Source organism: Aythya fuligula, chromosome 1, assembly GCF_009819795.1.
Source record: "Aythya fuligula isolate bAytFul2 chromosome 1, bAytFul2.pri, whole genome shotgun sequence".
NCBI classification, from domain to species: Eukaryota; Metazoa; Chordata; class Aves; order Anseriformes; family Anatidae; genus Aythya; species Aythya fuligula.
This window is the reverse complement of record NC_045559.1, coordinates 14,344,686-14,357,416: the sequence shown is the minus strand read 5'-3', so window position 1 is coordinate 14,357,416 and position 12,731 is coordinate 14,344,686.

The following is a 12,731-nucleotide window of genomic DNA, read 5'->3' as shown; positions in this document are numbered from 1 at the left end:
TGCGTATTCATGCCTCTGTATGGAGTGAAGAACACCTGCTTCTTGCTCTGCTGCTGCTTCAGACTCTTGGGAAGACAATGAAATATCTTCAAGCCTTTCTGTAATCTCTTCTGTGCACTGAGTTGGCAGCCACACGCAGAGAAAGCCAACCAGAACAATTCAGGGAACCCTGCAGCCCTTCCCCATTGTATGCCTGTAGCGTGTTGCGCTATGCATGGAAGAAGCAGGAAGGGAAAAGAGAGAAAAGCAGAAAAGCAGAGAGCTGGTACCAGGCACTCGTGCTGCCTTCATTCTTTTGTGTATTAATGTTTTCAGGAACTACAGCTGAGTTGCCGTTGAACCTAACTTTTAAGGTTTGTTTGGTTTGTGAGCCGCTCTACATTTTTAGAAGTGCTTCTTGTTTCCAGTTGGCAGGCCTGGCTGCACTCCTCCGTAGGTTATTCAGGCTTTGAGGTTGACAGCTTAAGAAATATCTATTTGTTGAAGGGCTTATTGCTGCTCACCCGTTTGTAATGAATAGGAAGTGCAGGCCACACAAAGACATTATTGATACTGACAGAACATGCGAGAAACACAATGCACTGAAACAACACTCTATTAACCCAAGTTACCTAGAGCAGAAAATGATCGCATTTATATCAATATATGCTTTAGGAGACAAATTAGCCTTTTATTCACTGTAATCCATAAAATTCATCAGGCACAAAACAGAAGGCATTAATCAGCAGCTATTTGGCTCTACACTCCACCCTACAATAGGGTCTGGAACTGCCCTTTACTAATTCAGAAAATGTGAAAAAAATCTCTCCAGTACTGCATGAAAGTCCCGTTCTTTGACAGTCATGATACCCATACTAAGTAAACAACCTCCACAGCAACACTGTGGCTCACCACTGAACTGTAAGATCACCCAGGGGCCATAGTGGCCAGTTTCCACACAGTGACTTTCCTACTTCTGAAGACACACTCTTTCCTACCCACCGACGACACACTCTTCGGTGGGTAGACTGTTCTTCACATAGATCCACTAAGTTTTGGAACCGTTGTTAGCCATCACTAGTCTGTATACAACAGTTCTGTTGTATACTAGGCTGTATACAACAGTTCTAGTCATCTTCTTGCTGTTAGTTTTCCTGCTGCAGAAGCACAGTTGAGGATAGAGCAGCAATTGGAACATGATTCTCTTGGACAAATGCATTGCATCTCCAAGTAACACGTTCACTCTCACTCATAACTATATAGTCTAATAAACCACAAAGGTTTCTTCCTGTATCTTAAAGCCTCCTCCTACACAGCTGCTCAATCATATACTCACGTAGGATACAATCAGAAGGGACCAATACAGGTCCCTTCAAAGGAAAATTCCATATGAAGTCTATATTTCCATCAAATGCACTTACCGGTGTATGGGCAACAGCTGCATCCTCTAGCAGCTTACAGTACTTGCCATTGATATGAGAAAAACAACTGAGAAAAAACAAATACTCTACAACACACTGCAGGCAGATTTTTAGAAGGGTTCTGCTCTGGGGAGTTCAAGGAAAACTCAATCAGTTCCAGGTAGGTTAAGGGAACCAGCTCACAGTGCTGCACACAAGTTAAAAGAAATTAGGTGCTGGTGATAGGATTTCTCATAATTTTTACCAAAACTGCAGACATGACAAGGGCAAGCCACATGACTTGGGCTCCACGATACCAACATGCTCAATAACAGCTTATTAGCAAAGGCATGCATGTTTTTTCCCAGCAATGCCATGTAAGTACACATTAAGCAAGCAGGTAGCTTGACTGATGGCACGGTTGCCATTGAAACAATGCGCCCTAAGCAAAGTTGCAGCTTGGACTAACAAAACCATGGTTGGTTTTAAAGAACAAGACAATAAATTGTGAATTTCTGCTGTGAGACCAGACAGATGGCATACAGACAGCTTTACTTTAAGAATACTTTACGTATTTTAAGAATACCCACAAAGACCTGTCATTATTTGACCTCAAAGGCACGTTGGCAAAAATGTGAACAGAATTTAGACATTGGGAAGAGTGCAGGCCAACTAGTCTGCAAAAAACTCACTGGGAAGAATTGAACGAGGTGCAGATAAGAAAGTATTATCTTACATTTATTACCCTGTAATTTCTCTTGCATCACTCAATAAGAAGCAAAGTTTAAGGCTCAATACTTGTTTTAAAAATACTCCTATTTATAAGTCATGATATGATCATAAGCCGAAAAGAAATCTGATAACATCTGAACCAACTTCCTTCTGATTACTCAAACTTATCAGATTTGGAAACCAGAACTCCTGATGTGCAAAACCTTATTTTCTCAAGTTTGAAAAAGATATAGAAATCCCAGGTGTACAGATTACATGATCATGTATACCAGCTTCTTCTAATTCTAAATATTCATTCACCTGCAATGGGTACATTTTTAAGAAAAGACTTAGAAACCCCTGTCTGAAGTTCCATTTTGAAATGATTTGGCAATTAAGGTACAGACAGGTTCCATTCAAAAGGGCTAAGCAAGTGCTGGCCTTATCAAACCACTGCTTTGTTTCATAAGTAGAAAAAATAATGAAAGTTGCTTTTTGTTAAACCAATATCCTATGTCCCCAACATCTTCCTACTGTTATGTCACCAAAATATTCTCCCAGTCTTCCTTACCTCCTGCACTTTCTGCCAATACTCAGCTCTCTTCTGTATTTCAGATGCCCCACCACAATCTTGCAATATTCCAAGCTCATTTGTACATCCTAGACACAATCTTTGCCCTCTGCTTACCCTTTTTCAACTTGTTGCCTGGACCACAGTAGCAGAATGGGCTTCAGTCACTGGTGAGGATGCAGCAGCTCCTGCCAAATAGGCTCCTGTGTTCTCCTTCCTTTCCTCTCCTGGGAACATTGCTGGTGTCTAATCTTGGTATCTTCATAGAAACTTGGAAAATTCTAACCTTCTCCAGATTCATTTGAAATTGGACAATGAAGTCAAAAATTATCAGATGGAGACTAACCCTTCATACAAATGTTGTTTTTTTAGGAAAAAAAAAAAAAAAAAAAAAAAAAACAAAGGTAAGGAAAGATTCATGCAATCCTAAGGGGGGAGGGGGGGAATAAAAGGAGTAAAATAGTAATTAGAGTAGCTTTTGGGATGACTCACTTAGATAATTTAATTAGTTTAGAGTATTGGATTTCTTGCACTCAGTACAAATAAATAAATTTCAACTTCAGAAAGAACAAAAACACCACATAAGATTATAATTTAGAAAGAGGTTAAATGAGTTATGAAATGAATAAGTTATTCAGAGTTAAAACTTTAAGCACTTATCTTCAAGCATGTGACATTTACAAAAGTTCTGGTGCTAGCATTTGCTGGCATTTCAAAATGACTGTGTTGGGAGCTGGAGTACGCATGCAGGGGAGAGCAATTGGCCATATACTTCTGTTTAGGTTCAATATCTTTGGGCATACAAAAGGATGATTTTCCAATCTAATTAAATTCTGTTTGAATAAAAAAACTGTGGCTGAGTGTCTGAGTTGGCTAACTGAGGAAACCAATGATATGCTGCTTCAAGAAAAACACGGAGAGAGGCTGAAATATCTGTGCTGGGGAGGCATGATTAAGCAGTGTGGTTAAACTAGGAGAAAATCATATTTTACGCACACAGTAAACAACTAATTATTTGTCTAATGTAACCTAAACGTTCTTGAGTCCTGCCTAAAGCGCAGAAGAGTTGTGCTGCACAATATGCCCTGCCCCTGGTCCTGCAGTTCTTTGGATAGGAGCTGGGACCAGAGCATGGGACAGCTGCTTCCTGGCCTCATGCCTGCTGCTCGTTCCACCCATCAAAACCAGGTGGTGAAGGCTGAGCATGGCTGGATCGCATTTTGGTGTAGCTGTGGGACCTGGGTCCTGAATTTCAGATCTAATCGGTGGTCTGCTGGCCTAGGAACCCACAATGTCTTGCTTCATGGAGGACTGCATGGACACAGAACCAGTTCTCTGCTCTGCAGGTCCTGTGTAACTGCAGTTTGTGCTAACAAATTTAAGCCAACTTTAACTAGCTAGCTTTGGTTTCTCCAGCAGTGTATCCTGCTAATTTTCTAGTTTATTAAATCACTAATTCAATAATTTAGCCCACAGTAGCCACAGGACACCAGTAACTGGCTGCTGCTATGAGCCAAGCTGGGTCATTAGAAGCTACCAAAAACCTGCTTACGCAGCTCATACCTGTATCTTTGTCTGCAGTGGGCATCTCAAAAGTTATATTTGGGAACTCATGTTTGGCCCTGACAATAGAAAAGTAAAATTACTAGGCTATGATGAAAAGCTGGACCATTTCTTCTGAGTTACAAAAGGTTAAGAGTTACACAAGGCTGCTGAGGTATGAAAATAGGACAGAAAAGGAAATGTGAGCTACGCTTTCGTACCTTGTGGTCTCTTCCTGAAGAAGTCAGGTTAGGAAATGTTCTTGAAGTCCTCTGAGTCTAGTCCTATTGTCATAGCCAAGGGGATAAATTAAAGGCAAGTTTTGCCCGCTTGATATCCGTCCCATCTATTTTGCAATGTGAACGTGGCTGATGGCATGTGCACTCAGGTATTACTCCAAGGACCCCCACAGTTCAAGGCAAGCTCTATTTTTACCTGCTTACTTCTTCATTTTCCATTTACCTCCTTAATATGAGGGACCATACAGCAGTTTAAGTCCCCGTCTTCACATGAGTTGCTCAGTTTCTGTACAGCTATTTCAATCAAGCAATGCAAAACGATACTTGCAGGGACAGCTGTGTTCCAGCACTGTGAGCCAACTGGAGACTTGCACAACCCTCAGGTAGTCCTGTGGGGTGAGCACAGCAAAGCAGGTCATTTGGGATGGCACACACTTACAGATGATTACTTGTAAATTTGAGGAGGAAAAGATCAAGCAGGGAGTAATTCAGTGCCAGGACAAGAAAATTAGAAGCTGCAAATGCACCTGCTGGCACAATCAGACTGGGCAGCTTTTGAGGCAGAACGGTTCGTCTCGGATTTTAGATTGGGGCAAAAAGGGCTGTACTGCAGGAAAGGCCAGCAGCAGAGGTAGCGAAGTGGTAACCTCAGAGCAGCCAAATGGACAGAGAATCTGTGCTGTGACCATGGATTTATCAGAGGATGGACTCAAGTAGAAAGACAACTGATGACAGTGCCACCAGGTAAAAGGTTTGTTCTTTTTTATGGGTAGAAAAAAGCATAACCAATGCAGGTATTATTGTTGGGAGGGGGGGGGATAGAAGTTGGTATAGTATGGCCTTCCTTTCACCAAGGACAGAAGTGGCATCACTTCCCTCTTTCCTTTTTCCCCTTGGGCCCCTTGTTCTATGTGGGTATGTGCACATAAATCCCAGATGGGGAAAATTTACTAATGCAATTAACGATTTACTCTAGCAAGGGTTTAACTGATAACTAGTAAACTTACTCAAAGCTGGGATTAGAAGGCTTAGCAAGAACCAGGGGCATATCTTTTTTTATCTGTAACAGCTAAATTCTGTGAGCAGAGCACTACACTGGTACTAGCATTGAAGCACTGTTGCAGTGAGCAGGCACGACAAGTCCCACGTGTATTAAGTGAAGAAGGCATTCTGTGCTTGCTGTGCCTGGTCTCCTGTCACTTTTAGTTCACAGCATGCTTTCCAGCCAAAAAAGATAAGAAGCACATTTATTTTTAGCTAGCCTTGGCATCCCAATTCAGTATCCTGTTAATGTTCACCTGCATATTTTCCCTGTTGCTGTTTGAAGAGTCTTACAAATGATTAAAATATGAGAAAATCATGGTGGTCAGCAAAACTGCCGGAGAGAGCTCTCTTCCAGTGTATGCTCTACAGCTTATTAGCTCTCTCTATTCAGTGCCTTGCTAATTGGGCACCAGATTATAATAGCCTTCTACCAGATGCTGGGAAAAATTGTTCCTTCTTCCAGTCTGGGACCTCCAGCTGATTAATATATTCTCATGGCACTGCTGCTTGAAACCGTAGCTGGTAAGCATCCCTTTCATCCCTTGTTGAGGGACCATCCTCCCAACCATCACAATTTCTGTGTAAGAATACATTAATATGAAATACTGTAGGCTCTGTAGACTGGCAGCATGGAGTAGAACGGTTTCTAAGTGGAAGAGAGAGATGAAATGAAGGCATACTAAGCACATAAAATATTAATTTAAGGCTTAGTATTATACAAATCATTACAGGGGTGTTTTTTTTTTTTTTTCCTTCTTTCTGTGGGAAAAATTAGATACATATTTGGTGAAAACGACCGTGATCCAGAAAAGACACTTAACAAACAAACAAAATCAAGAAAATAATGATTCAGATAATGATTCAGGGATAACCTGCTGCAAATAAGCTTTGGATACAGGTCTAACATGAATTTACTACTGAAAAAGGAACTGGGAAGAAGGAAGAAATGGTTGCCAATAATTTAAAGAACAACTGGGAAGCTGGAGAACACAAGTTACAAAATCAAGTCTTGTTCTTTGAGTTGTGTTTTCCCTCGTGCCCAGTAAGATGCAGAGCAGATGTTTACCAGACTGTATGTAATATACATGGGACGCACATTTCACTCGGCCCTGGTGAGGCTGTGTCCAGTTCTGGGCCCCCAAGTGCAGGATTGATGTGGGCATAGTGGAAGGAGCCCAATGGAGGGCTACCAAGGTGGTGGGACTGGAGCACCTCTCCTCTGAGGGGAGGCTGGGGGAGCTGGGACGCAGCCTGCAGAAGCTCAGGGGATCTCAGCAGCGTCTATAGGTGTAGTCCTGTAGGCTGTGGGGTCTCCTCCTTGGAGACTTTCAGAAGCCACCTGGACGTGGTCCCGGGCAGCCTGCTCTGGGTGTCCCTGCTTGGGCAGGGGTTGGAGCAGCTGGCTCCAGAGGGCCCTGCCAGCCTCAGCTCTCTGTGATTCTGTTATCTTCAACTGCTTAAGGAATTTCAGAGTTAAGAGGAGGATAGCCCACCACAAATTCCTAAAGTGAAGACCACTCAGACAGATGTACTTTTTTACATGAGGACCAGGCTGGCTATAGAAAAAAGGGGAATGCTATGCTGGCAGTGCAGATTTCCATTACCATTCAGATTACTGTTAATTTCACCGCAAATAGGATTCTTGAATATTTTTCTTATTTGCAGGTAGATTCCCAATACTATTTCACACAGTGCTTTAGTCTATAATTGAATTATTGACCTTGAACTATGTATTATTTGGGAAAAAAAGAAGAGCCATGGAGCCTTATCTGAAGTTTTGAACAGGTCAGACAAAGATGATATAACCAGAAGAGTAATTAGATAAATCAGTGTGTGGACAAAACCATTAACAACATCATATTTGCACTTGGGTTCCACGCTACAGTTCAGAGGAAGAGATGGAAAAAGCACCCTCTGTTCTCCTGGAAATCCAGGAGGCATGCTCTGAGCACACACACTGGATTTAGCAGCGTATTGAATTCCCAGTAGCATTTTTGTACCTAGTGTTTGTGCCATAGTCCTTTAGTTTTGTTCATAGTTCTGAGCATGTTGTGCATATCTCTCAGAGCTGCCTCTGTCAGGGCAGCTCACCTAGTAAAGTAGTGAGTGCTTGTGAATGTGGGTAAAAATCCTGATACTGAGAAGTTACTTTGGATGGATGGCGTATTGTGGGAATGTAGTTTTATAGTGTAGTGATTTTAAAGGCCTGGCTTGAGTAAATAATGCAATTAATGCATACTCTTTAGTGACAATATTTACATTCTTAATGTTTACTATAAAGTTTTGCAGCTCTGAAGGTGCAAACGTGAATATTTCCCACCACAGTCATTTATGTGACTACAATGAACAGCAAAGTGGGTGTAAAACATGATTAAATCAAAACCGAAAAATCAAGCCCACTGAATTCATTTCTAACAATGCACAAGCCACATTGCACTGGATTAGTTCTCTGTGCTTTGAGTGAAAACACAGCCAACTGTTTAGAATATTTTCACTGTTATTTGATGTTATGCATCTTATAGTAGGAGCACGGGGAATTTTGAGTGCCTAGAGGTGGATAATCAGTCTTTATTCAGTTCTTTGAAACTAACAAAGTTTATTCATGAGTGTTCTTTGTGAAGGCTGGAAAGAAATACTGCTTAGCTAACAAGCCGAGCCAGTTCTATTTTAATGATTAGCTGTGACATTTTCTACTTTAAAAAATTCATGTTGCTGTTTTATATGGTATAGATATGGCACAGGCGTATCCAGATAGAATGAAACTGCATGGTTAGTTCACAGATGTTACGAACCAGGCTGTTAATGCTAACGACTATTGAAGCTGGCTGACATTTCACTTTGTAAGATCCTGTTACTGTTAACTTTGTAAAATTTTAATCATATGGGATGAAATATCCCATACCAAGTAATGAAATAATTCATACATTTTGAAGAGGGATGTTTTGATTGTACTAAAAGAATCCTGAGATACCTCTTTGAAATGCCCCTCTAGCGCAGTAGTTCCTTGACTACTTTATATGTAATCAAGCCTAATTAAGCAAAAGCAGCTCTATTCTGTGCTTTAATGGTAAACAGTAGTGTACTGTAGCCACTGATGCATGTTGCCTATGTAACTGAGCTATCATTTACCAAATGGTTGCCTCCTACAAAACAGGACAAGTTTATTGTGCTGTCTGGATGAAGTTCTCAGACTATGCCCAGATAAACCAGTTTGGCCAGTGCTTCTTTACTGGCCACTCCACTAACAGGAGTTTATTTCAGAATGCACGGAAACCTGAAACTTCATAAAGGAGCCCTGGTCCTTGTTGAGGTGCAGCACAGCGGGGCAGTGGTTATTCATCACCCAGAGAGGTGTTGGTAAGGGCACTGGAGCTATGTCACACGGAAGGAATTGTTGAGGAAAGGACACCTGGGGCACTGCTGACATAACGTGGCATCATCATGGCATCATCCTACTGGTGTCTGTTTTTTTGAGGGCTGAGGAAACATCCTATATCAAGTAAAAGTACAGAGGAGGTTGTGGGGAAGAAAGAGGCTTTATTCTTCAAGAAAAAATGAGTCAATTGCTTCCTCTTACGCTGAGCTCACAGGCTGTGCCTTGTTGTTTCCATTGTGACTATTGTTTGTGTAGTCCAAGCCAACAGAAGAGGAAACTGGGTAAGCCCACATCTGATTTCTAATGAATTCTCGTCCCACTGGTTGATGATCCCTAACTCTGAGTAGGGAAATTTCTTAGCTAAGACTTCTTAGAAGAAGGCCTTAATACCAAAGATGTGGCTTTGCAAGAACTGATGAAAATCTCCTCAAATGGGGCCAGATTATGAGGCTTTGTAGAATGGCATTCTGCACATGTTGGATAGTGACATGTTAGACTTTAATACTTAAGTCTCTGAGTATTCCACGCTCACGTAGCAGAGAAATCTCTCACAGGCATGACCAGACTGCATAGCTGCCATTCAGAGTGAAAGAGTAGGCATGAGCCCAAACCACAGCTGCATCACTGTTGAGGAACTTTCCCTATAATTGCTTGTGATGTGTTTGGTCAGGAATCTGGGAGCAGTCACTCATATTCTGGTGATCCTCTCGTCCCTTGCTGACACATAATCGGCATGAAGGAAGAACCCAACTGATTTAAACAGAGACAAAAAAGGTAATAGATTGGAACAAGAAGATGAGGGAGGTTGAAATGAGAAGGGCAAGCTGGGTAAAGAGCTGAGAAACAGGAGGAGAGGGGGTAATGATGACATTTAAGACAGGACACAGGAGGAGGTTTAACTGAAAGAGTGTTCAGGAGCCTGCTGGAAGTAAAGGAGAAAGGAAAGACTCGGTGAGTGATTTCAGAAATCTGGGTACTTCAACATTAGATTGACTAAACACAGAAGAAATGTTATCATAAAAACATTGCCACAGTCTATTTTAATCCTCTTTCAGGTCTGAGTTAAGTCATGCCAGTTCATGCCCTATTTTACACTAGTACAATGCATATCTGGGTTGATGCAGCTATTTCTAGGCACAGGTAAGTTTTTAATTTGATGTCAAATTGGTGTTAAGCCAGTCTGCTTTGAACTTCGTGTCTTTCTTCCTTTATTATTAATCCCAATGTACTTGATAAACAAGAATTCTCTACCAATGTTAACTCTGTGCTGCTGGCATACACTATACCATTTTGTAGATGAAGATGAAATCAGATGAGTCACATAATTTGCTTTAGGAAGAACACAATGAATCAATGAATGAGCCAGGAATGTGAATTCAGGAATTTCTGACCTCCTGTTTTGTTTGTTTTGTTTTGTTTTCTGGAAATTCCAACTCTTTCTCCCTGCTATATTTTTCTCCAGTTAAATATCCAAGATAACAGTTCTGCTTTCCTTGTTTAATGTGTTCATTGCTCCTCCTGTTAACTGGAGTTATACTCACGCTGTGATGAGCCAACAGTCCTCCTGCCTTTAAAAACAAACACTTTATTATTTGCTGTTGGTAAATACTTCCTATCTTTGTCTCTGTTGTTCAAAACTAAGCAGAGAATTGTTCTCTTTGCTTTGTTTAAATCCTAGAGGGGGGAAAAAAAAACAGTGCGTTGGCAGCCAGAAAATTCTTTAAGTGAACAAGAGGACAGACTCATCGTTAGTATGCACACACTAGTGCATCATACTTAAAGAAATGTGGAATGGGGGTGGGAACTGACGGAACAAGAGACAAACATGAAAGGCGAGAGGATGAGAAGGCTGGACTTGCATATTAATAAGAACTCTCCACCACCCAATGTTTTTTTTTCTCTCTTTGCCTTATGCAATATTTCTTGTCTGTTCCATTCTGTGCAAAAGCAGCATGCAATTAGCTAATACCCGAATTTCTGAGAAGGTGCAATTCAGAGAGCACACTACCACACACTGGGAAACATAACGCTGAAAGGAATTGGTACAGAAATTAGGGTGAAAGCTTCCAACATCCCTCTGCTCAGGGAAGAGTTGTGAATTATTCTCAGAAAGCAGACTATCATGCTTACAGGATTGCTGCTAGATTACTTCTTATTCTGTACAAATGTATTTCATTCATGTCTGAAAAGTTAATGTCTTCTTGTGTAAGTGGGATATTTCAAAGATGGGTGGAAAGAAAAGAAACCAAACATCTGTGGGGTTTCAGATGTCTGGTCCGAACAACATTATAAAGAAGTAAAATATCATCCCATAATTTGTTATTTTCTCCTTTCCCTCCCCTGATGTTTGCACCCGAGATCACCTAAATCTGATGTTACTCCTTTCTGTGAAGGTCATATTACCTAAATCTCACAGTGCCCTTCCCCACTGTGAATGAGGTCTGTGGTAATCCTTGTAATAGAACAGGCACCTGTTCCCGTATTATGTTCAAAGAGAGGCAGCCAGAAACAGTTGCATTCTGACCTAGTCCACTGTTCTTTATATTGTTCATTGATTTTTGCAAACGTCTTCTTTTGCTTTCCGGTCTTCTCTCTTTATTCATCATCTATTTTTGTAAAGGGTGAGTTGCATACAATAAGACATACTGAAATTAGGATGAAGAATTTCACTGAAATGAGCGGATTCAAAAAGTCATAGTCCGGGCAATCCAAGTGCCATGAATTATTTCTTCAATTTTCTGCATATATATATATATATATATACATACATATATATATATTTAATTTTCACTTACAGCTTGGGTTCTCATGGAGTTAGATTCTCAAGAGTCTGAGAAATACATTTTTTTTTTTTCCTGAAATACATTTAGCCTCTATTTACCTTAATTTACTCTTCAGTTTAGTTAATTGCACATGGTAATCCTCTCCATACATACCTGGAGTCTCAGTGCACTTTTTTCACTTCTTTGTGAGCATTATCCAAGCAGCTTTTCAGGAAAAATCACAACAAAAATCAGGAATACGTGTTCATTGAATACAGAGTCATTGACTGAGTGGAATATACTCACCTGGTACTAACATAACTCCTTCTCTGTTCACTAACAAATTGTTCCCAAGCCCTGATTATGTTGCTGACATTATGCTCATGAGGGAAATTCCTTCCTGACCCCAGATTTGGTGAATTTGTAACCCTGCTGATGTAAGCAAAGTTCACTGTAGTTACCTAAGACCCAATTTTCCAATCAGTTCTACATATAAATCTCCCACTGAAGTAAATAGAATTGCACATTAGTAGCTGAAAAGATGATTGGGGCCCTAATATGATTTCCGCTTTACAGCCAAACCTAAAAGACAACTTTAAGCCAGCAATGCCACTGAAAATAAATAATAAAAAAAGAATAGTCTCACCATTTCTCCATCATCAGCCGCTTGTTTCTACCATTGTCTGTACAGGCACAGGCATTCATGCAAAGGCACAACTGAACCAATGAAATTAAAATTAGCCTAAAACCAAAGGGTAGATATGTAATTTTCTTTCTTACATCCAACTATTCTTAATTTTCATGTATCTATAATTTCTAAGAAGAAAGACTTCAACATTCCAGTACAGCCATCTGTTGGCTGATCCATCACGCTGAACTATCACTAAAAGACTAACCACAAAAAGGCAGATGCATAACATACCAACAGGGATTATTATTTTTTTTTTCCGTCTTCCTTTATTATGGAGGATGGAAAACAGAAAATGTGTTGATTTAGAAATGCAGCTGTGGTGCCTCATGTTGGCAGAGGAGAGTTGGAGTTTAGAAACTTCATGGCTCCATTGTTTTCTGTTCACCAGGCTCCCTAGCCAGATGAAAATGTATTAC